The 24,776-nt window shown below is 36.9% G+C and overlaps 1 protein-coding gene across 3 annotated transcripts in view; it reads left to right on the top strand.

Moving 5' to 3' along the window:
• Positions 1-24,776, top strand: part of Kcnip4 (potassium voltage-gated channel interacting protein 4) — a 1,082,012-nt gene that overhangs the window by 403,055 nt on the left and 654,181 nt on the right. The gene's annotated exons all lie outside the window — the stretch shown is intronic.

Below are 24,776 nucleotides of genomic sequence, written 5' to 3'. Positions count from 1 at the left end.
GTTGCTTTTCATTAATTGTCCAAAACAATTCTCCATTTAATGTAGATATCTCATGTATTCGACTAGGTGGGAATATATAAAAAGAAGGAATCTAAGGATAATTTCTGAATTCCACTGGAACTAATATAATGCAATAGGCTATCTGTGGTCAAAGTAAATATTTTTATGCCCATATTTCATCAGTGACTCAGACAGGAATATCATGATTAACTATATACCTCTTAACATTTTTGAAGACAGGAGAACAGAAGGAGGTATGGCAGAAATGTAAAGAATGAGACAATTACAGTATCAGAAACTGGAGATTAGAGGCACTGGTGATGGTTAATCTTGACTACCAACTTGATGAGACTGGAATTACTACAGAACTGAATCTCAGGAGTCACTTGTGAGTGATTATCCAGATTAAGGTTAACTGGGGTGACAGGATCTATCTTAAATATGGGAGGCACCATTCTATTGCTTGGATCTTGGACTGAATGGAAAAGAGAAAATGCACTGAGCAGGAGCATTTCTCTCTCCCTGCTTCCTGATTGTGGATTCAAGACTACCAGATGCATTAACCCCCTGCTCCTGTGATGGACCATACCCTGCAACTGTGAGTCAGAATAGGCCCTTTCTTCCTTAAATTGTTTTACTGGGTAATTCGTCACAGCAAGGAGACAAGTACCTAATGATTACGTGATTATTTCTGTAATTTTGACTTAGAAGCTCTTCCTTGCTCTGATGTGTGTTTGGAGCACAGGTCTGAAGAGATGAAGCTATGTGTATTGTCATACACAGAAGACTGAATCATAAGCATCTTTGACATGTGTCCTTACTTTGTTGTCATGATGGAGTATTCTATTCTGAATACCAAAAATGTGTATTATAAAAGAATATTTTAGTTTTACTTATGTGCATGCACGTTTATGGGGAACCACTAAGGCCAGAAGAGGGCGCTAGGTCCCATGGAGCTGCAGCTACAGGTAGTTGTGAGTTGCCTAACTTGGGGTCTGGGAATTAACTGCTGAGCCATCTGCGCAGTCCCTAGTCAACAGTTTTAATCTGACATCCAGGAACTGAAATAAGTTTCAACTTGACAAGATCTGAAGTCATGCTTTATGGCTAAGTAATTAACTTAGATTAAAAGCTTAGATGATTTTACATAGTAAACATTATAGTAATTTTACCATTGATGTTGACATTTTTTACAGTAGCATAAATATTTCATTTTCTATATTTATTTTTCATATATTAAAACAAGACTTTCTTTTTTTATTAAGAAATTTTTCATTCATTTTACACACCAATCAAAGATCCCCCTCTTCCCTCCTCCTGCCCCCAAAGCCTCCCCCTCCCAGCCCACCCCCCTCTCCCCACTACAAGAAGGCTTGGTCTTCCATGAGGAGGCATATCCAGAATCCAGAGAGCACCCACACCCACACCTCAAGGTTGCACAAAGTGTCCCATCATAGGTAGTGAGCTCCAAAAAGCTCCCTCATGTACCAGGGATGGATTCTGATTTATGTAGTCTTTAGTGATCAAAAGCTGCAGATTCAATTTGATCTTCATTCTATATACGTCGTGTAACCAAGTGCTAGGACAGAATCGGTAATAATGTGACATGAAGGCAACCAAGGCTCTAACCATGATGTTTGTGAGAAGCGTCATGAAGTTACCAAATAGTATGTTCCCAAAACTAAATCATTGGTTATTTGATTCCCGAATTAGGTCTCTCGCCTATGCCCAGCAGAATACAGTGTGATAAAATTTATAAATCAAGTAGAGTTCATGTATTAGTTCCTAGGGGCTCCACTCTCAAAGTATTTTGGAAATACTGAAATCACAAAGACTATATGGGTAAGCAACTTTTAGTTTGTTTTGTTGGTCCCTATAGGTGTAGTTATTTTAATTTGCTTCCTTAATCTTAGTATTTATAAAAGAATATCAATGTTTTCCGGCCATGTATATAAACCTGTAAAGTACAAATTTTGTTTGATGAATTTTTGCATTCCTAGGTATTTCATTTTCCAATGTTTTGAGGAATTAACCTACTTCATGAGCACTCACTCTTTTGTGTGTATGTGAATGAGCACCCATACACACAACAGTGAAAATAGATATAAAAAACCAGCTCAATCTCAATGTGTTACTTGAAAGATAAGACAGCCTTTTGAAGTAATGATTACATTTATTAACTCTGAAATCAAAGGATCTATGCATATATTTTAGTGTTGTATTTCAAACTGCATAAATGACAGTTTTAATAAACTTTCTGAAGATATAATAAACCCATCACATTGTGTGGATACCTAGAGAAGCCCTCTGTGATCTCAAGATATAATGTTTCTCAATGATTCCCCAATTACTTCCTGCTTTATATAATCTTTGATTTCATTATTTTACAAATAGTGGTACTGTTGAATTTCTATATGAAAAACATGTATTTTATTTTTGTTTTTTTCTCAATTATTTGATATTTAAAAATCTATCCCTTATGGTGTCACAATGTTCCCCCAAATTGAATTTGTTAACAATTCAAATTCCATTTTTGTCAGGATTTTTTTAATGAAACATTTGGGAAAGTCCTTGATAAGCAAATGTGTGGTGTGTAGTAGACTTTTCAGTGTGTTAGTTGGGAGCTGTGATTTTATTGATAGGTAACAAAGAAAATTGATGGTCTCTCTGCTGCCTATGGTTTGCCATTTAGGTTTTACTATCTGCTTCTGAACCAGAGACATTTCTTTTTGTGTAATTTACTGTGTCTGGCATTGCCTTGCAAGAGAAATGTGACTCACTTTACTAGCCCATCCACAGTCCCTCTCTGTCCTCTTATCTATCCAACTGCCATTTCTGCCAAGCTAACTCCTAGATTGTTAAACTGAATTTGTCTGGATTCACTGCCTGCAAGCTGTTATAACAAGAGACACTAAGAAATGACTGACACACCATGTTTCTAGAAGATTCTTTAAATATATTCATCACTAGGTTTCACTGCTGTTTTATAGTCCACTCCCTAAGCAGAAAAGGTCAATTGTATCAGCATATTAAGACTGTTCATGTCCTTGGTTATTCTTCTACCTTCTTTTATCCATCCATCCATTCATTTGGTTCTTTATTTATTTTAATTAAACCAGTTATATTTCTAGTTAAATCTAAAAGATAAATGATTGTTTAAAAGATGAGAATCAAGCATGTTAAAAAAAATGGGAAAAAGAAAAATTCAAAAGTCAACACTGGAAGAAAAGAGTATATACTTGCTGTGATGTCAGGCTTTGCATTTTGAGCTATAAATTTGAGCATGTGAAAGATTATTTCATATCCCTTAATATCCAAAAGAATACTACATGGATGGTAACTAAGGTCTCTAATACCTGAGGTTTTCTTTCATGTTGTCTTTTCTTAGGGATCCTCCATTGCAGATTTGAAATCTTATTTCTATTGATAGTGTTTAGATGAAGTTTCTGCAATATTTCATTCTACTAACTGATATTCGTTCAAGTGAGCAAGGACTTGTAGCTCTATCCATCTTTTTAAAGTCAGCATTTGAAGATTATAATAAGAATTAAAATCAAGCACCATTTGCCTTGAACAGCTGTTCATCCACTAGTGTACCAGGTTCTCAGGGTATAAAGATAGGTGTCACTGCTTGTAAAGACATTCATTTCTCATTACAGAATTTCCCACAAGGCTTCTGATATGGATGGATGAGTTAGGTGGTATTTAGTATTTGGTTCTTATTGTTATTGCATGTATAATAGTTACTCGCATTTTTAATAGTAATGTATTAACATTTTATGAGTTATAATTGAAATAATTATACAAAAGATAAATTGTGTTTGTTTAAAGAAAGATATTAAGTTAATTATAATAAAATTTTAGTGGCATAGAAGATCATCCTAGAAGAACCATAATCAATGGCATGGCTTGTAAAACACTATCAGCATCACAGATAGCAGAAAGAATAGGTTATAATGTACAGTCATTGGCTTGTTAGAGATTTAGACAAGAGTTAAGAGTGAAGTTTGATGGGCATGTAATCCAGGAAGGGTAGAGAGAGGAGACATCTAGGGTAGGACTTGGAGAATGAGTTACATTTTATCACACTTTGTATCACTAAGGAGGTAGTGTGGTGGAAAAAATAGGGATTCCAAAGTGTGTAAATATGTAAACAAACAAAATTTAGAAAATCATAAGTAATTTCATAAGGATGCTAAAGGAAATAAAGTTAGAGTGGTAGCTAGGAGATTGAACTCTTGTCCTAACGCTATTTTATACATAACCTGTGCACAAACTCATTTAATATTGTTGAAAAAAATGGGAAACTTGGATTTTCAAGTGCTTTATTAACATGTCAAGGTGATGTAGTCTCGTAGTGCTGGTGAATATTGTCTCATCAACAATGATAGTGTTTTATAGTTGAGAAAACTTCAACATGAGAAAGCAGAATTATTTGCTTATTATTGTGCACTTGTGACTAAAAGACTGAATTCAAACACAATGATTCCATTTCTGGTACCCTCATAGAAGAGAGACCAGACTTTATCCTGTGCAATGAGAAACACCTGAAATAGGAAAGCATCAGCAGCAGCATTATAGTCAGATGGCTTCTATGCACATCTCTCTGGCTGCTGTTTGCTGAATATACTAAATCTGCTTGACACTAGAGATCTCCTTCTGGATTAGTCAAGACACAATGAAAGCCAAGATAAGGCCAAGAGGTCAACTCTGGTTTGACATATGCTGGGTATCTACCACACCATTAGACTCTAATGAGTACGCAATATCTTTTCAGTTCTTGAGAAAACAAATTCTGGGTCTGTAGCTCAGGCCTTAGTGTCTTCAGAATTCTATCACCAGGACAGTAACTGTTAATGCACTCGAGAAGTCATTGGTTTGTCATGTGATACTTATTCGTTGACTCTTAGCAACATACTTTTTGACTCATCTCCATCACCCAGATACATTTGTCTTTTTTAGAGGGGGAAGGGTGACTTGCAGTTTTACTCCTAATTTTCCTACTTCCTTGCACAGGTCCAAATATCTATTTGACAGAGAATACAGATATATTAGATAACACAGATTGTAAAAGACATTTTAAAATATACCAACATCTTGGCTTTATTTTAATAATTTGGGTTAATCTATGACAACATTGATTTATGTTGGAAGCGTTTCTTAAATGGTGGCTCTTGAAGCATCTGTGTAAAAATCAGATAAAGTTTAAATTATATAGGTAAAAGTGAGCTATACCCATAGTCCTATACAATAAGAATCTAAGCCAGACTGTGGTGGTGCATGCCTTTAATCCCAGCACTCAGGAGGCAGAGGCAGGCATAACTCTGTGAGTTCAAGGCCAGCCTGGTCTACAGGGCTAGTTCCAGGACGACTAGGGCTGTTACACAGAGAGGCCCTATCTCAAAAACAAAACAAAAGAATCTGTAACTGCTAGCTAGATCCTTGCACTCTTATTTATGTATGTTAATGATCAACCCTACTTTGAGAAAACCAATTTGGTGCCTCCACATACTGAAATGATATTTTAATTGAACCATTAATTGACTCTTTTTAAACTCTGTGTAATTCACACTTTATCTTGTGGAAGAAATAGGAATAAATTAGATCTGCTTTAGCAGTAATAAGGACTGGCAGGGAAGAAGCTACACTCAGAGTATAAAGGTTACGTTGCTCTCTGGGTTGTTTATAGACCCAATCTGAGTCAGAAAATGAAAAAGATGAGTGTTAACAACTTTTAATATTCACTATGAATTCTGAATCTTCCTACAACCCATTATTTATTAGAGGGTAAAAGGTTATAATAATTATAAAAATATTCACAGAGTTCATGATAAATAGTCTCTTCCAAAATGTAATAGGATAAAAAAATGAAATCTTTTTTGATATCTCTTTGGGCTCTAGCTCTGGAGTGTAATGTTGGAGCTGCCAAGGAACCTCTCTGGAACTTACTAACAGGTCATCTAAATGATGGCTTAAACTGTCATTCACTCTGTTAAACAATAGGCAAAAGACTTAAGGAGTGGGACTTGTTATTATGATAGTGAGTCTTAGGTCTCACTATCCAGATTCTTGGTTTTTCTCTTGACCTCTGTATTTGGGAAGGAGATAAACCATTCAAGTACAATGAAGTTTCTAAAGAGATATCTCAATGATCCTGGCTTGTTTGCTAGATTGGCATAGAGGATTCTGTTGCTTAGCCTGAAACTGATAAGAAGCAGGGACTTGAGGTATAATAAATAGAATGGATTTAAGAACACTGTTCTTAGCAAAGCTTGAAAAATTCCCACAGAAGTTTGTGGTGTGCGTGCACATAAACATAGTCTGGTCCCTTGTTCTCTGGAGAATTCTGAATGTGGGAAGCTGTCTAGAAGTGCTTGGCATAGCATATAGGAAGAGAACACAATTGCTCAAGTGCCTGCATTTGGAACATCAAGTATTCATGATATCTTGGAAGATAGTCACAACCAATACAATATGACTTTGAGTGATACCTTCTAGAATTATAGACAAAATGCTTAAAAGCTGTCTAGGAGGCCTTGGTGAACAAACAGTGAAAGAACCAAGCTTAGTCACCAGTTGGTAAGTGACAATCTGTCATAGAGACTAGCATATTACACAATGGGAAGATCTGTATCTATTATAACAGAAGGCCTGCTAAAGGGTGAGTCCAAAGCTAAGGGACAGAAATTATACACAATCAAACTACTCTACCTGCTTATTATCACATCAGCTCATCTCTCACCCTGGCTTTATAGAGATCTGAAGTACCAGTGCAAGATGAAGAGGCCAAAGAAAGGAAATAAAAGGGATTTAGCTATTCTAAAGAAGCTCCTTGTAATTGTACTGGAGATTGGTGTGTTTACTGGCCTGCTTGTAGATGCTTCCTATATGAAATTAAAATTTGAATATTAAAATGAGACTCTTTCTTGAAACACAATTCCTTCTGGAGTTGGGGAACATCATAAATTTATTTAGAGGTGGGAAAGATATTCAAAACTTATTAAGGGTAGAAGATAAAGAAAATTAAATTTATTTTTAGTGTGTCTCAAGACATTAAGACCATGAAATGAAGTATCTATGCATAGATCCACTTAATGCAAAACAAAACTTGGCAATAAAATCAATAATGTATACTAAGAAGGACGTTTGTATATGTATTCAAAAAATTCCTAAGGAATGTGTTCAAAGGACACTTGCAGTACATGAAGGTATTCTATTTACTGATCTTTGTAATTTAGACATTTTATTTAATGTGACCACATAACCTTACACAAGATGAAAAATCATAGTAATTTGATGTCTGCTGTAAATCAAACCCTTTCTATCAAACAACCATATTCAAAGACATATGCACTTGGGATTACCTATTCCTAGAGCTTCAGTGACCACTTCTAAGATTTTAATCAGAGGAATGATATAAAAGATGGATTTTTCATTCAGTTTACTTGATCATAATGACCTTTTTGATGTGTTCTTGAGTTAGTTTGTAAGTATTTTATTGAGTATTTTTGCATCAGTGTTCATAAGGAAAATTGGTCTGTAATTTTCTTTGTTGAATCTTTGTGTGGATTGGTTATCAGGATGACTGTAGCCTCATAAAATGAATTTGGCAATATTCTTTCTGTTTCTATTTCATGGAATAATTTGAGAATTATTGGTATTAGGTCTTTTTTTAAACATCTGATGGAATTCTACTCTAAGCCACCTGGCCCTGGGCTTTATTTGGTTGAGATTTTTTAATGACAGCTTCTATCCTTTGGAGTTATAGGTGTATCTCCTTAGCTATGAACTTTTGCCCAGGATTACAACACAAGACAGGAAGCTTTATTTTACAGAGGAGAACTATAATCTAGACAGAAATCAGTTAGTTAACCCAAAATAGTTGTGTTATTATTGCCTCAGTGGGAACATCTTGTCTGGCAAGATATTGGAACAATCAGGGTCCGGTGCAGGATAAGACAATTGATGTCTTTCTTTATCCAGCAGCTTGCATAACAACACCTTCTGGTATTATGAAAACCAGCTATCATGGAGAACATATCTTAGTTTGAAATTGAGTTGTCTATTTCTGAAACCAAAGTGTGTGGTATCTACAACATATAGTTGTGCTTGGTGATGAAGCAATAGCCTGTGTTGTTTTGAAGATCTCTGGGGGCTTCTGGACCAGTAACTCTGGTCCATCACATGCCTTATTCAGCAATTTTCATTTAATAGTTCATGTCTTCTTGGACTGACATTATCCACTCATGAAAATATTTTTTTCCTTTTCAAGATAAATTTTGAAATATAATTCCTAAGTAGTGACTTTCTATAAGACTTTTTCATACACTCTTAGTTTAGTTTAAACCCTAATATTCCTTCCTCTACTTCCATTTCACATGTGGTTTTTTTTGTTTCGAATTACACATTTTTTTAGTTGGGTTGTGAGGTCACAGGCCTCCATATAGCTTTCCTACCCATTATTTTGGACTAACAACCATTCACCCCCTTTTCCTCTATGTCCACCATTCCTCTTCCAGATTATGTCTTTCTTTTTCCAGTATTCCACTTCTCTCCTCTCTTTATACCTATAGTTGGCTATCTCCCTCCCTCAGCAATTCTCTTTCTTAACTGAGATGTATAGAGGGTTAATGGCTAAGCCTTGCATCTAATCGTTCCAATCCTGTGTTAAATCAGTGTGTCTTGTTTCCTCCCTTTAGTCTTGTTGCCTTAGAAATATTTTACATCTCTTATTAAGGGAAAAATAAGGTTGGAAAGTATAAGGTTGGAAGGGAGGGAATGAGGGTGGAGACGGTAAGCAACAGAGATTTCTATTCTCTCTAAGTGAATGTTGAATGCAAATTTCAAATTAAAGAGTGAGAAGATATCTCGACATTATTCAAATTTATGATCTTTCAGATGTGGATTGTAATCCAGTTAATGTGGATGTTTAAGTGGTGACTTAGGAGAAGGTCTCAGAAAGAAATGATGTACTTTTAAGTGCTATGAACCTGTACATTTATGAGAACGGATATACCTGAAAAGTTCTCGGATAAGTATATTCTCTGACTACATAAAACTAAGAAGATATTGCAATACACAGCAACAGAAAAAAAAGGTGAAGACAGAAATGGGTGAGATAGGGTAGAAGGATGGAAGGAGGCAATGAAAAAATGGGAATGAAATGAGAGGAAGAAAGAGGGATTTTACTTAGTCTATCTCCTCATTAAGTCCCATTATATTTTGTAAAAATTAAGGGAACTGTTATAAAACATATTGCATTCAACTAGCAAAACTGACAGCCTAATTGATTACATCCAGACTACTTTTCTCCAATAAAAGACCTTCGGGATGTTTTTTTTTTTTTTCATCTTGTCTGAAAGGATGTGTCAAAATTCTCATTTCATTTAATGTTCACCTCATTCTATGAACAGTCATAGAATAGACACCCAATGATTTAAACATGACATGAGTTCTGATTGTTTGGAAAACTAGGTACTGCTCCCTTTTGGTTGGAAGACAAATCAGAATATATATTCACTCCAGTCCTTTCCATCACCAAGACCAATTAGGTGGAACTGTCAGAAGAAAATAATAATGCATTTAAATATATTCTCTGAGTGTGAGTTCCTGTGTGCAGTTATGTGCGGGTCAGTTTTTATTATCCAATTGACAGAACCTGAAATCACCTGGAAAAGGGAACGCTCAATTGAAGAACTGTCTAGATCTGATTGGCCCGTGGCCATGACTGTGAGAGATGGTTTGGACTGATGACTGACGTGGAAGTGCTGTGCGTATAGACAGCACCATGCCTAAGCAAGTAGGTCTGGCATTATAAAAAATAGCTAGCTGTACATGAGCCTGAAAGGGAGCCAGTAAGCAGCATTCTTCCATGGTGGCAGCTTCTAGGCTGTTGCCCCAAGTACAGCCCTGACTTTCCACAAAGATGGACTGTGACCTGGCAGTATAAGAAGAAATAAGCCCTTTCACCCTCCCAGTTGTTTTTTGTCCAGATCTTTCTATCCCAGCAATAGAATCCACCCAGAACAACGTGCACTGCCATTTCTCACTTCTACTTTGTGGCAGGTCCTCTCTTGTTGTTCACTGCTGTCTACCACCAGGTTAGCTGGACCACAAGCTCAGATGAGAAGATTCTCCTTTCTCTGCCTCCCATGTCTTCATGGGGGCCTTCTGGGACTGTATTTAGATACTCACACTATTGTCTCCAGTTTTTTACGTGGCTTTCTGCAAATCTGAACTCAGTTTCTTGAGCTTTGTGGGAAGCAGTTTATCCACTAAACCATCATCCCAGCCCCAACTAAATATATTCTTGATACATCAAAGAGAAATTAGAGTCTAACTGAGAAGTTAATAAGAGAATTTCTTAACTTCAATGATGAAAAAATTATGATGTAAGACACCAGTGAATTAGTCATCAAGGGGACTGTGGAAAAATAGAATTAATGAAATGGTCAGTGTAATCTCTTTTCATCATACCATATAGTTATAGATAGATCACTAAATTTTCTAAGGCTAAAGCAATGAACTTTTTAAAAGTCATTGGTAAAATTAGTATACTAATGACCCCACTGTTTAATCAACTGGGAGGGCATTCACTTCTTGCTGAAGGAGATTTTATTCGTTTGTTTGGGTTGGAAATTCTTTGTTGATATATGCTCAGTGCTTAGGATTCATTTTTTGCTTTTTTATTTGCTATTTATTTAATGTATTACTGAAATGTTCCATACCACTGAGCACAAAGCTAGGTGTTGATGACCAAAATAATTAATGCAAAGCCTTGTGCCCCTAGACATCATTTTTGCTCAAAAGTGCATAAAGCAAATAATTAATAGTATTTGATAGAATCTATGGTACACACGTCCTGTAAGATAAGACAAGAAGCCTGCCATATAGAATGTTCTATCTGAAGGCTACCTGGAGAAATATTCACTGCTGGGTCCTGAGAGCCATTCTTCATTGAAAAATTGCCAGTGATCTTCATGTCTTTGCTTGAAGCTTTTGTTTACTTAGAATTAAACAATTTCTCATAGGGACCAAGTATCTCTAGGAAAGGGATTGAAAACAACCTGTGTATGGATCATAGTCATTAAATCTGTTTTTGTCATGGACATCTAAATTGGGAAATTTTTGAGAGTCTCGATCTTCACTGTGAGTTGTATTTGTTTTCATTCTGTTTTGTTCTTAATTTTGGGAGTTCTGTCCTCTGGTTCTTAAACTCAACATTAAGTCTTTTCTCTGCATTCTGAAATCTCTTTTCCTGATAAAAATACATCTGTCCTCTGCTGATATTTATATCTTTGTACATGTTTTATCTTATATTAATATATATTTTCTACTTCCCATGCATCTGATATAATGTTTTTCTTTTACTATTGTAACTTACCTCACATAATTAGCTTAATCAAAGTAGTTGAAAAAATGTTCTGTATCAGTTTTACTGGATCTATCCAGTGGAAATGAGCAAATATAAGGTCCAGGATTTGGTTTCTAATATCATCTTTCAATAAAAGGGAGAAAGGCTCCCAAGAAATATTTTGTAGTACTAGGAAATAATAAGTAAACAAATACACACAAGATAAACAAAAGCAAGAACCCATTAGGTTTAGAAAGGAATGTAGGAATCAAATAAATGTGCTCCCAGGGACCAAAGCTGACACAATTAAGCAATAAAATAAAGATGTTGAGATTGCAGGACAATGAAAAAAATAAGATATATATCCATGAATGGAAACTGAAACTAATCAATGAAGAAAAGACAATTTATGTGCAAATACTTCTGTAGTTTTTTTTTTTTTCTGTGTTGATTTTCTCCTCTCACAGAGACAGAGATGGAACAGAAATTGTCATTTCTTAGGTTGTTGGCCATACTCAGTAATCTTCTTTTAAATAGAGGAAAAGGAAAATGGCTGATAACAGGAATAACTCAGAGTTCAAAGCTTTCCAAGCACTACCCAGAGCTGAGTTACCAGATACCATGTGCCCTTGGTATAGTGTAATGAAAATTACATCTTTTAGTTCTGCAATCGTCCTCTTAAAACATATGACCCTTATCTAATCTTTGAGAAGTAATACAAGACAAGTTCCATCTAAGGGACATCATGCAGAATGTAGAACACTGTTTCTCAAGTGAACAGCCTGGGTATCAGAAATAAGGACAGTCAAAGGACAGAAGTAAGGAATGTCAGAATCAAGCGAAGCACAAAGAGACATGACAACTGAATGTCATGCAGTATCCTGGGCCTGTTCCTGCAATTGGAAAGAATTTAGAGAAAAGTTAGTGCCTCCAAATCAAGTTTGAAATTAAATTTGAAGTAGATGCACACCAGTACTAAAACGATGTAGCCTACAATGTAAGATCAATAATAGGGAGATCTGGGTATGGCACATGTGAATACTCTTTGCACTTTCCTTGGGATATTTTTTATAAAAATATAAAACTGCACTACAATTAAAGTAAATCTAAGATAAAGAAATCTGTCATTACTCATAAATGGCACCAAGAAGGGGAAATAAAATTTGGAGAGAATATTTTAGAATTTCATTTTAGCTGACACAGTTGAGGAGTATATTCCAAAGAGAAGCAGAAAAATAAGAAAAAAATAAAAGCTCCTATTTGTTATTAATATTTTTTATACAGTCAGTAGATTAGGTAGTGATAGAATTACATAAACTACAAGTATCATGAATATAAACAAAACCCACAGTTTCAGTAGTTTCATGGATGGTTCTGCTTATAAACAGTTCTGTATTCTTTGATCTTGGGAGACAGGGAGATAAAACTCTGAAACCACCTAAAATGCACCACTTATTTCTTATCTCCATGTTCAGAGAGTATCTCTCCTACTAATAAATTCAGCTTTTATCTTGGAAGTTGCTTTGCAGTTAAGGAATTCATAAGTCTGTGCCCCAATCTAAGTCCAGGATCTTCTGAGAGTGCACTGCCTACGGCTTCTGCCCAGTCTTGCAAAATAAACTGAATAATTCAGTGCAAGAAGATTGTTTGCGATGATCAAAGACCGTCAGAAAGGGAGAAAAAAAAAAGCAAATAGACACAGTACATTTTTTTTTCCTGCTCAGTTTCCAGGAAGCTGTCCTGAGATGGTCAATTTGCAAAATGATGAAGAAAATCTAAACTGATTTTTCTGGATAATTTTCTCATGAACTTCCTTTCCACTTGACATAGAAAAATAAAAAAAACAATAGGGTGAAAAGCCCAAATATCAGGTGTTGCCCAGCTCTAGAAAAAAGCAGTGAACTCATTACAGGGGTAAATTTTGCATAGAAACACTCTTACCGGACAGTGGTGGCACACACCTTTAATCCCAGTACTTGGGAGGCAGAGACACATGGATCTCTGTGAATCTGAGGCCAGCCTGGGCTACCAAGTGAGTTCCAGGAAAGGTGCAAAGCTACATAGAGAAACCCTGTCTTGAAAAAAGAAAAGAGAGGAAAAAAAGAAAGGAAGGAAGGAAGGAAGGAAGGAAGGAAGGAAGGAAGGAAGGAAGGAAGGAAGGAAGGAAGGAAGGAAGGAAGGAAGACTCTTATAGCTGGAGACAGGACTGTGGCCTAATTTCCTATATTTTTCCCTTTTCAGGTTTGGGTAAATGGCTGTTCTTTGACTGCCATCGTCAAGTCCTAGGCAATAGTTTCCAGGGATAAGAAAAACTCCAAAATTCAAAAAGTAGATAAGAAATATAACTAATAATCCCAAATTCTGTGTTAATCACTATGGGTATGAGGTGAACATTTAAGGCATTAATAATGTTAGCAAGGAGCCTGTGATTCTGATGGGCCTGAGAAAAGCTTTACTAAGGATGAACTTCAGCTGAAACTTGAGTGATGAGTAGCATCTTGAAGTTTTACAAAACCATGGAGGGTAATTTGGGCCGAGGTGACAAAGTCTATCAATACAGGAGGCTCAGAGGCGGCATTAAAGAATGAGATAGTATTAAAAAATGGTGTGTCCCGATTTTGAATTTTAAAGTGTTACCTGAAAGTAGAGAACACACATGGTATTATGTATGTGACAAAGAGGCTCAGGAATCCATCAGAACATGAATTTAGAGACAAAGGGCCAGGTTTTATAAGAACACTTAGGATATGTTAACAATTTTTTATACTATTCAGCGAGAAGTAATTGAATGGTTATAAATGGAGCAAGCAGTGGCATTTGATAATTAAAAAAACACACACACATACACAGTGGAACAATTGTATTACTTGTTCACACTTATTTGCTCTGCCACAAAAGTTAATGTTGCAGAATTTATCTCTAATGTTTAATGGCATGAGCTGATGAGGGTGTTGTGGTGCCATAACCGAGAGCTGCCTCCCTGCTAATAAATGTCTGATGACACAGCTAATAAAGGCATGTTCTTCTTTAGTGCCTTCCAATAAATGTTTTATATTATCACCAAATGAGGGCAAAGAAAAGCAGTACAATGCAGATTGTCATCCAATATACTAATAGCAATCAGACATGGTTATTTCAGCAAATCCATATTAAATTTTGTTTATTAGACCCATGTTAGACATAATTTATGCAAATTAAGAAGGAGGTAGGTAAATACATAATATAAATAGTGCAGTGTTTAAGTTTTAGGAACAATAGTTCATGGAAGGAGCAATGGGAGATTGGAGAAGAAAAGGTTACTTTGGCCTTCTAGTAGATGCCAGGTTGACCCAAGAATAAAGGTTAAGTATCTTGAATGCAAAGCTCCAATTCATTAGGAGGACAAGGGCATGCATTTCTTTAGGGATTGCAGTATGTTATGGATACACACTATAAAGACTTGATGAAGAGTCGAGGAGATTGCTCACTGAGTAGTGTGCTTTATGTAATGCATGAGGACCTAATCTTTGAAATCCAGCATGCATTCAAAAGGCAGCTATGTTGGTAGGAGACTGTAACATTGGCACTGATGGGATGAGGGGGCAGGCAGATCCTAGGGATTTTCTACCCAGACTGTCAATCACTAATGATAAGCTCCAGATCTTCTGAGTGACACTATCTCAAAAAATAGAGCAGAAGACTATCAAGGAAAACATATGACACTGAAAGATCTGGCTTCCACATGTGGACACACAACTATGAACCCCCCTATATATACACCCAGGGATATGCACACACACACACACACACACACACACACACATACACACACACACACACAAATATATATATATATATATATATATATATATATATATATATATATATATATACCACAGGTAAAAGAAAAATAGAAAGAGGAGGATAAAGAAGGGAAGTAGTTGGAGACCATCACATCACTAAAACCCCCGGAATGCAGTATATATCACAGTAAAGAATACATCTTACAGCAAATGGTGCCATGACCCCCACCTCCACTGGCACCCATACACAACCATACAGATAAAGCTCGTGGCTTGTGCTTTTGGAGAACAAAAAAACATGTTATATACACTCACCTTATATAAAGTTATGAACATGAACAGAGGTCAGTAAGTTATTTCTAACTTGGTACCATTATTTATTATCTTTTATCACATTCTTGTTACCTCTAAGTATTGACTTTTTAGCTTATCTTTGACTATTTTGTGGCATCTTGTCAACAAAACTGAATAACATAGTACACAGATTGTTAATGAGAATATTATTTCAGCCAGAGTCATGTGAAGATGATGGACTGGTTGGTGTAAGAGGAATTGCTAAAGGTCTTATTAATTGAAAAAACTCAGAGCCAAATATTGCGGTGAAAACTGAATGATCAGAGAGACAGAACAAGCCACTGCCAACCTCACCTCGTCAACTCCTCAGCCGTTCTTGTTTCCTCAGACAGAAAGCTTCTGAGTTCTCACTGGAATGGATCTCAGTGGAACTGCTTAAAAGCCTCTAGTTCCTGGCCCTCATGTCTTACATACCTTTCTGTTTCCTGCTATCACTTCCTGGAATTAAAGGCCTGTGTTCTTCCCAAACAAAGAGATGAGATGTCAAGTGCTGGATTAAAGGTGTATGGCACCATGTCTGGCTCTGCTCCCAGTGTAGCCTTGAACTCACTGAGATCCTGATGGATCTCTGCCTCCCAAATGATAGGATTAAAGGTGTGTGCTACCACTGTCTAATTTAGTGGTTGGCTCTGTTCTCTGATCTCCATATAAGTTTATTAGGTTGCACAATACATTGGGGGTCACAATATATCAACACAGACTGGCCTGTGTCACTACTCATTTTAAACCAAAGAAACTTAAGTGGTCCTCAGATATCTAGAGTGAAGTGCCTTGAAGATTGTCTGCTACTCCTGAAAATGGCTTAAATATTGTAAATAGCTATTATGTATGTGTATACAAATCTGTATACATTTATATACAGTATACAAATAGATCTTCCTTATATAATTTTAAAATTAGAAAATGGAACTGATAAGTAGAAACATTTCATCTTCAACCTGTTAACTATCTTTGACATACAAATATCTTTTTCTAAGTATGTCATCATCAGTATTATCATACTAACAAAAAGCATGTGCAATAGATTCAAAATGAATCTATATGTCCTCTAATCAGGCTAACAAGACCTCAGACTTGTACTGAAAGCCACATTGCTTATCATTATTGTATTCCCTACCCTGATTCCTCTTGCACATTTTGACCATAATTGGGGATGACAGAGACACAAGTATCGATCATTTCCTGGTCTGGGTATTAAGGTGAAAAGCAATATAATCGATATTAGAACAAGCGTGGCAATAGAATTTGGCTTTAAAAAAAAAACTATATGTGGACCTATCTGATCCTGTTCTCCCCACTCCTTCAACAGCTAAGAAATTTATCTTTAAATTACTATACTTCTGATACATTTTGTTTTTGTTTGCTTTGTTTATTTTCTCCCATTATACTGAATATTACTGCTATATAGAACCTCTCCCTGATATATATAGATTATAGTACTTTGGTTACTGAAGGTACCAAGGAAACCTTTGCTATTAGGTATAACATAAGCTGAGGTTAATATCTTATATATTATTTAATAGCAGGAATATAAGTCATTTCAGTCTTTCAAATATTTTTATTAGTTCTTGGAGAATTTCATACACAGATACTACATATTTTGATCATATTTATCCCTAGACCTCCCCATGTGCTGGCTCAAATTCCCTATGCTTTTGCCATCTCCTCTCAACTTCATGCCTTTTTTTAAATAATATTGATTTCAATTTGTGATGTTCACATATTCAGGGGTGTGGGGCCATGTAGAGCATGGTTGATTCACCAGGGGCCATAACTGACTCTCCTTCCCCTAGCGCCAATCAACTGACAATAGCTGAATAGATGGAGATCTGGAGGTTCATGAACCCCTTCCCATTCCATGCTGGAATGTTGACTGGCTTGATGTTGTGCAGGTTCTATGCAGGTGACCACAGCTACTATGAGCTCATGAGTACAGAAGTCCTGCCACACCCAGAAGACACTATTTTGATTTGATCCCTTGGATTGTAAAATTATTTTTTTTTTCTGCAATGTTCCTTGAACCTTTGGAAAAGGAGGTTTGCTATACGTGTCCCATTTGTGACTCTATACTCCACGGACACATGTATCAGACTTGGTCAATTGAAAACAATACCTTGAGAATTCATAAGGCTCAGATTCTCAGTAGAAAGTTTGCATTTAATATTCATTGAGACAAATAGCAGCCAGTAAATATGAGGGAAGAAAGGAGGGAGAGAGGGAGGGAGGGAGGGAGGGAGGGAAGGAGGGAGGGAGAAAGGGAAAGAGGGAGGGAGGACAGATAGGGGAAAGAAGGGAAGGAGGGAAGAAATAAATCTATGGCCCTAAGTCTTTCACTGTAATTTTAAAAGGTTTCAAAATTAGAAGTTTATCCTGGTCTTTAAGGGAGAAAAACATCAAAGTACATCAAATTGAAGTAAAGTTTAAACAGTAAGAAAAGATAAACAGAAACTTAAATTCCACTTGTACAAGGAAGAATAAGTTAGTTTTTTGTTTGCTTGTTTGTTTTTATGAAGAACAGGTTGTTTGTCAAATGGCAGTGGTTATGTTGACAAGCTGGTGCTAACAGGCTAGACACTGAAGACACATCAGAAGACAAAATACGATGGCCTAATGGATTTGTTTCATTACAGCATTTTAAAGTGGGAAAACAAGGGGACCAAAGGTGAATGAAGGCTACTGTGAATCACACAGGAAAATGTATTCGGTCTCACATTCCCCAGGCTAAAATGTTCTTATTTTGACAGCTGGGGGTGGTTCAGACAGATGTTCACTCTGTGAATGGGTCCCCAGTGGGTCTTGTTCATGAGGAGAATGACACAACTTCTTTGCATGGTGTCCTCATGGGACACTAATTGTAAGATACATTGTCTACTTTTTTTTTTTAACAGAAATGAGTGAGGGCCAATATAATTTTTTTACAGATAGCATGGCCCAAGTTTCTTTTTTTCCATTGTGAATGGAATGTAAGGGAAAGCCATATGGGTTTTTACTTTGCAGAGTAAGGCTGCTGCTTCTAACCCCAGGAAATGCTTACCAGTAAACTATGCAATGATGACCCCATAAAACACATACCAGTACACTATGAAATGGTGGCCACATCGACCACAGGTTAATTAGCAACTATTTTATTGGGATATTCTATCCACAGTAGTTGGTTTTTAACTTCACAATTCAGAAAAGTCTGTTATTGTCCAAAGAAATTCTGTCTTGGTCCTTGGATTTATTATTTCCATCAAGACAAGGCTATAAAATGAGCTCATTAAATTTGCCTCTGACACTAAGCTTAAAGCATCAGACACAATTCTTGAGAAGTGGTTTGGCCATGAAGTGTTGCCCTGGGGAGCCACATACACTTTAGCAAAGATGGTTATTTGTGAAAAGAAAGAAAATCTGAATAGACAAACTGGAGGATAATTAGCTTAGGGATTATGGTCAAAATAAATTGCCAGACTCTAATTCATTATGACCCAACCAGGGATCAAAGCCCTAACACTGAGCTTTAACATTTATTTAAGAAACTTCTTGAAGCAGAAAACTGGTAGTACCGTGCTAGGACACTCGAATTCAGGGACTGTTGTTGGTCATTATTCCAGTCTCTGTATCCAGGAATCTGTTCAGATTCCAGTCCAGGTTTGCTAAGAAGGAAAGCACAGCAGAACAAAGGAGGACACAAAACAGCAGGTTAAACAAGCAGGAGACAGTGCCCTGCAAACTAGGGGTGTTGTCCCAAAGAGAGGGACAGGCTTTATAGTTATTTTAGTTAAAAAAAAAAAAAAAGTTGCTGGACTCTAATGAAAACCCATGAGTATCAGTATCAGAGGTTGAAAGTTCTTGGTAGGACACAGATGCAGGAAAACTCTTTTTTAAATTTTTACAGCTGGAACTGTTACAGAGCTAAGGTGCCATAATGAAGAATCACAGGTTGAAGGGATCAAATGACAGGCATTCATTTTCTCACAGCTCTGGAAGACAGAAGATTAAGGAGCTGGCATCCTGATAAGGGCTCTAACTGGCTTAAAGATAGATCTCGCCCTTTTCTCAGTAGGACCTCCAGGAGTGTGGAGGGAGACTTTGAGACAGTGTTTGGAAAGGAGAGGGAGAGAGGGAGAGATGGAGGGAGGGAGGAAGGGAGGGAGGGAGAGAGAGAGAGAGAGAGAGAGAGAGAGAGAGAGAGAGAGAGAGAGAGAGAGAGAGGTGGTGAGGTAGATATATATGAAAAGGGAGGAAGTGACAGAAAAAGATCTTACTTGGTCAGACATTGCAGGAGACACCTGTAATTTCACTATGCTGAAGAGGAAAGCAAAAGAATCAGGAGTCAGCTTATGGACAGCATGGGCTTCATAAGAACCTGACCAAATCCTGCAAATAAAACAAAACAAATGAAACAAACAAAATCACAAGAAATGAGTCTTCCTTTTTTTTTTTTTTTTAAAAAAAAAAGGCATGTTTGTTTCTAGGATGCAAGCATCTCTTTATGAATACTTGTAAACCCACAGACTTTAATCAAACTCTATTAATCCAAAAGACAAGATCCTAGCACTTCATATGGTGAATTTTTAGCCTTAACTTTTTTTTTCCTTTCCTTTTTTCTAGTCTCCAAGAAGGCGCAGCAGGAATACAAATTTAATAACATAGCATTGAAAAGAAAAGTGTTCTTCATGATAAAATGGCTTATACATTTAAAAGTGAGGTTTATAGAAGGTAAAAATTAAGTAATATGGATACACCACCTAGATATTTAATCTTCTAGAATGAGTAAAAAACATGAACATGATTTTCATATGTCAAAATCAAAAATTAAGCATTGAAATGGAGATGAATAGTTCTTTAGTCAGGTATTAGAGTCTCAGAAAGCCTTCATCTGTGAAGCTGCAATCTACTTGAATTTGCATTTCAAGGAAAGTCCCACAGTATAGCTTTAGAAAACCTGAAACTGAGAACTGATTTTTCTCTCAAACAAAAAGCACCTTTATGAAGTGAGCCTAGGATGATGAATGTTAAACATTTCCTCTATGTCCTTTTATATTTTTTAATTATGGGGGAATTAGTTAAATAATGGTTTATTTAAAAATGAGATTGCACTATTTTAACCAATATTTTGCTTTGGTTAGGAGATGTGAGTGTGATGTTGAAAACCGTTATCATTTTCTCAGGTAGGTGTGGAATGTTTCATGTGGTGTGTAGATTGTAAGTAGTGGCCAGAACACTACTGACCCTTCAGTCTTATCTTCATTGTGGTATTAAATGTTTAACAAAGTGATAGGAGAGAGAAAATGAAAGGGAAAAAAATTGAAAAGCATGAAAGGCATGGCTGGAGAAAGCTTTTGTTACTCCTTATACTGGGAGTGTATAATAACTCCTAACAACAGTTTGCTACACTAATAGATGAGTCCATTGCTGAGCCTTTATCAGATAAGCTTCTTCTTGAAGTAGATAAAGACCTACAAGTAGACAGCATACAGATAGTGAGAGAGTTTGGAAACTCAGCTCTAAACGGGATGTCTGTATCACACCATTCAAGGCTCAGGTATCCATGTGGAAGAGAAAGCAGAAAAATTCTAAAAGCCAGTGATGGTAGATTTTTAGGACATAATAGGACTATTGTATATTTGAACTCACAAGGATTATTATTATTTTTTAATCTTAGCTAATACGTGAGAGGGAAGTTTGGGGGTTCATTTAACAGTTTCAAAACCTCTCTCTCTCTCTCTCTCTCTCTCTCTCTCTCTCTCTCTCTCTCTCTCTCTCTCTCTCTCCTCTCTTTTTGCAAAGAATACCAACCTATGGCATGCATTATCCACATACAAGTAGTCTAGTGGACTAATCTTTTGTGTGTTGCTGTGATAGTGACAGAACCAGTATGTAAACATTGCCTTTTCATTTGAAAATCCTGAGTTAGTAGGTTTATGGAACAGAAAATTTATAGGTATGTTGTAAATCACTCTCTTAGGTCTCCTCTTAAACTTAAATTAAGTTTAATATATCCCATTGATATAACTCATTAAAGAAAATAAAGGCATCATTTTTACCCAGGGATTCTGTCACTTGTCTCATGAATTCAAAATTATACACACTGATGACAATTCTCTCCTAAATTTCATTATATCACAGCCCTGTTCAAAATGCTGTCTTCTATAGCACCCCCTTGTGACTCTTCTACATAGGAACTTTGCTTCATTGTGAAGTACCAGGTTTCTCACATAGCTCACTGTAGCAGGAATCTTTAAAGTTCTTATTAATAAAATCAGACCCGAGCCGAGTTATTGGGGTCCATGCTGGTAGATCAGAGAGACAGGACAAGCCACAGCCATCTCACCTTGCCAATTCCTCAGCTGGTCCTGTTTCCTCAGACTGGAAGCTTCTGTGTCCTCATCCCAATAGCTCTCAGCTGAACTGTGTTGCTCCATAGCCTGAATGCTTAACCAGCCAAATGCTTAACCAGCCAAATGCTTCTAGTTTCTGGTCCTCAAGCCTTATATATCTTCCTGTTTTCTACCACCACTCCCTGGGATTAAAGGCTGGCTTTCTGGGATTAAAGGCGTGTCACCATGCTTGGCTATTTCCAATGTGGCCTTGAACTCACACAGATCCAGAGGGATTTCTATCTCTGGAATGCTAGGATTAAAGGTGTGAGTGCCACCATTTTCTAGCCTTTGTATCTAGTGGCTGTCTGTTCTCTGACCCCAGATAAATTTATTAGAATACACAATACCACCACAGCTCACTAATGTGATTTATGTAATTTATGCTCACTAATGATATATAGTCTAATAAATGGTATATCTTTAATTTGTGTAACGCTCCCGTTTCTATTTTGTATGTCTGATTGTCCAAAGCACCACTTGGAAATCAGAATTTTTTTTCTTAGCATCTTTTCAATTGCTTCAAAACGTACATGTCTCCACAATTTCATGGTCTTTCCAGAAATGTAAAAAGAAAAGACAGAGCCTATACTGTTTTTGTTGGCAGACATAGCTAGGAAGCACACAGAGAGTACAACAGGTCATCCAGATTTTGGTGAGTTAGATAATGTAAAAGATTTCTCCATATGCTCTGATAGAATTATGTGTTTGATCCATGTGTCAAAAAGCTGGATTGTAGGGTAGTAATAAATGCTTGGTAAAGCCACATGTGTTATAACAGTTCCACTTGGTAAATGTGGCTTACATCTAAGTCAACTTCATTTTAAGATTCAAAACAATGGGGCAGTTTCTAGCTAAAATACTGCTGTTGTGTCAGAAAGCAAAGAAAGCAGGCTTCAACTTAAAAATGACAAGTCTCTTGATTTTCATTCCCTTAGCGTAAGAAAGCCACATGAACAATCAAGAACCTAGTGAGATAGTGGAGTATAATTTTCTGATGGGAAGTAAAAACAATGCTTTTGAATTTCAACTACTAGTAGCTAATGCTGTCTTGGAGCCACACACTATAAAACACATTTACAAATAGTAATTTTAATCCTTTCCCGAATCTTAGAGAATAGGAAAACTCTAGTCTTCATTTTGCAGAAAAGGGTAAAAGCCCAGAAGTAGCATGAGATCATTCCATTTAGCAATGGAAGAGAGAGGACTGGATCCATACCTGGCTGGTTGGTCTTCTTTTGGCCAGTCACCTGAGTTTTGTCTCAAATGACAAGTTGTACCCCCTTTTCACTTTGAAAGCACACAGTGAGGATGAGAAGTGGGATTCTGCAAGGTTTCCCAAACCCCATGATCTCTTAACATTAGATCTTGTCATAGTCTTCCAAATATGAAAACACAAGCTTTTTTTGTTTTTGTTTTTTTTTTGTTTTTTGTTTTTTTGTTTTTTTGTTTTTTTTGGTTTTTCGAGACAGAGTTTCTCTGTGTAGCTTTGCGCCTTTCCTGGGACTCACTTGGTAGCCCAGGCTGGCCTCGAACTCACAGAGATCCGCCTGTCTCTGCCTCCCGAGTGCTGGGATTAAAGGCGTGCACCACCACCGCCCGGCTCTTTAGCTTTTTTTAATTGAAAATAAATTCTTTTCTCATACAGTATAACCTGATTACAGTTTTTGCTCCCTCCACTCTTCCCAGTTCCTCTTCCCCTCCTCTTCCCTCCCCTCCAGATCCACTCTCTTTCTGTGTCTCAGTAGGAAAGAACAGCATTTTAAGAGATAGCAAACAAACATGACAAAATATAATAGGATAAATTGAAGCAGAAATTTTCATGCTGTAGTTGAACACAGCAACTCAACTGGAGGAAGAGTCCCAAGCACAGACAAGAGAGGGGAAAACTCCCCAGTTCTCATAGTTAGGCGTCCCATAAAAATACTAAGCTGATAGCTACAATACATATGAAGAGAACTTGGCGTAGACCCATGTCGGCCCTGTGCTTGCTGCTTCAGCCTCTGTGAGCTCGCTCCTATGTGCCCTGCTTCGTTGATTCAGATTCCTGGTGTCCTCCATTCCCTCTGGCTCTTACAATCTTTCTACATAATTTTTCATGGTGGGCTGGAGAGATAGCTCAGAGGTTAAGAGCACTGACTGCTCTTCCAGAGGTCCTGAGTTCAATTCCCAGCAACCACATGGTGGCTCACAACCATCTGTAATGAGATCTGGTGCCCTTTTCTGTATATATAATAAATAAATAAATCTTAAAAAATATTTTTTCATGGGATTCCCTAAGCTCTGAGGAGAAGGATTTGATGAGAATCTCCAATTTAGACTCTCCTGCATATAAGGTTTGGCTGAGCATCTCTGCATCTGTTCCAGTCTCCTACCAGAGGGGGACTTTCTGATGGTGACTGGATAAGGCACTGATCTTTAAGTGTAACAGAACATCATTAGAAATCATTTTATTGTTTTGGGGGGTTTATTTTGTTTCTTTGTTTTTGGACCAATTGTATTTGGTTTTATCTAAGGTCTCTGGGTGATCCAGGCTATAGTTCTTGGTTTCCCAAGCAGTGTTGTGTATGGGTTCCTTCTAATGTAGTGGGGCTTAAGTCAAATCAGACCTTGGTTGGCTATTCCCATAAGTTCTCTGCTACCATTGCCCTAGCATATTTTTTTTTTTTAGGCTGAACAGATTGTACGTCAAAGATGTTTGTGTTTGGGTTAGTGTCCACATTTCTCTTTCCATAGCACTCACAGTTTTTTTCCATACCTAAGAGACCAGACAGAATATAAGGGTAATTGTTCCATGTAGGCACCAGCACTGTCAGTTTTTAGAGAGCAACTTTTGTCTTAGCATCAATCTGGGCTATTTGGGGATTTTCATGGAACCCCTTTGCCAATATCTCTTTGAATGCAACTTATACCCACCACTGGAAG

This window comes from Peromyscus leucopus, chromosome 10 (genome assembly GCF_004664715.2).
Source record: "Peromyscus leucopus breed LL Stock chromosome 10, UCI_PerLeu_2.1, whole genome shotgun sequence".
Lineage (NCBI taxonomy): Eukaryota > Metazoa > Chordata > Mammalia > Rodentia > Cricetidae > Peromyscus > Peromyscus leucopus.
This window is presented reverse-complemented; position numbering and strand designations above follow the sequence as displayed.